This window comes from Pseudophryne corroboree, chromosome 1, assembly GCF_028390025.1.
Source record: "Pseudophryne corroboree isolate aPseCor3 chromosome 1, aPseCor3.hap2, whole genome shotgun sequence".
NCBI lineage: Eukaryota > Metazoa > Chordata > Amphibia > Anura > Myobatrachidae > Pseudophryne > Pseudophryne corroboree.
Genome location: NC_086444.1, coordinates 21704866 through 21706569, shown reverse-complemented (window position 1 = coordinate 21706569; position 1704 = coordinate 21704866). Strand labels below are relative to the sequence as shown.

Here is a 1704-nt window from a genome sequence, read left to right as displayed (position 1 = left end):
AAAACAGACATCAGTAATGCATGGAATGTTAGCAAAGTTTCTTTTTGGAAAGGTGTGTTTGGTCCCGCTGTGATTTGATCCTGTGACCTTGGAAACCAAAGTCCAAGGGCTTACCTGATGAGCTATTGTCTGGTTAATAGTGACATTACCTGCATCATTGATCAAACAGGGGTGTGCAGGTGCGTGGAGGGCGAAGCAGATGGCTCCGCCGCATACTTCACACCTAAGAGGGAATTCTTCGACTATCCCAGGAGAGACAAACGAAAGGAGAAAAGGTGGGTTAAATAAACAGAGCCCTACGTAAGGTCTGCACTATAATGTGTAGTGACCGATACGATTAAAATAAACTTTCTGGAGCAGCGGAGACCTGAACCAGCAACGCTGCGCTGTGGGACAGGAGTCTTAGCCCTAGGCTATAGGAGTTCTCCTTAAAGTTTTGTTTGGATTCAAACCCCTGTTCAGATACCCGCTACTAGCGTACTGAGCCGCAGCGCTATTTGTCTGATGCCTTACACGCATTCCACAATTACAAATAGCATTAGTAACTAGTGACAACAAGGAATAATAAAGGGAAGGCAACACCCCGCCCTGTATTTAGTGTACCGCTAATTAAGGTGCACCAGATGTTTCTCTGAGGTTCCGCTGGCTTTTCAAAATGGTGACCAGCCTGTGAGAAAGATGGGGGAAAATGTTATGTGCAAGATGTTGTTATTAGAAAACATTGCGGAAGTAGCCTACAGCACCTGGTATTCCCAGGCGGTCTCCCATCCAAGTACTAACCGGGCCTGACCCTGCTTAGTTTCCGAGATCAGACGAGATCGGGCGTGTTCAGGGTGGTGTGGCCGTAGGCTTTTATCCCCTATATCTGGTATTTTATGGATTTATCTATATACATACCTACACGCACTTAAATATATATATCTATATATATACATGCACAAACATAACTATATATGTATATATACACACACACCGTAGGTAAATAAATACTGCACAGTAGATCCTTTTAATTATTATTGAGCTGAGTCCCAGCTACTGTAATAGAGCAGGTTCCCTGATTTGCAAGTAGGAAAATGCTGGGTAGAGGACTCTACTGCAGGAGGAATGTATCTATATTTCAGCAGCCTGAAGTATCGAAAAGTTACAAATCCCAGAGCTGTTGCCTAGCGACGGGGAGACCTGGGAGCCCGCTGAGTAAAGCGGGTTAACTGTTAATATACCTGGGACTTTATTTGTATTTGTCTCTGAGTATGCAAGATTAGCCCACTGGGCTATAGGAGACACTGCAAATATGAAGCCAGGTCTGTGCAGGGAGGAAATGGCCGCCAGAGTGAAACTCCTCTGGGCTATGCGATAAAATCTATATAGTGGATAACTGGATTAGTGCTGAGCCACTCTGACTATATCACATTCTCCTCAGCACCATGTGCATTAAACTCACATAAATGCCTATTACACTATAACAGTGGCCGGGGAGCGGAGAATGCTGAGCCCGCTGTACAGAGCAGGAGTTAGCTCCGCCCCCCGGCTATGGTGCCTTATTGCAAAACTAAGCGGGAAGCGAGCTGTACCCTCCGCTGGGCCTGCGAGTCACCGCCGGGGAGCGCTGAGCGCTGAGCCCGCTATACAGCGCTAGTAGAGCCCTGTATCTGCTAGCCGCCGCCGGGGAGTGTTGCGCTGAACAGAGCGCGAGTCGCCGCCTGG

The 1704-nt window shown here is 47.3% G+C and overlaps 1 non-coding gene across 1 annotated transcript; it reads right to left on the bottom strand.

The window, feature by feature from the left end:
- Positions 1-731: 731 nt before the first annotated feature.
- LOC134941615 (5S ribosomal RNA) lies at positions 732-850 on the bottom strand. The gene has a single exon (XR_010181418.1). It is a non-coding gene; the product is annotated as a 5S ribosomal RNA (ribosomal RNA).
- Positions 851-1704: the final 854 nt, after the last annotated feature.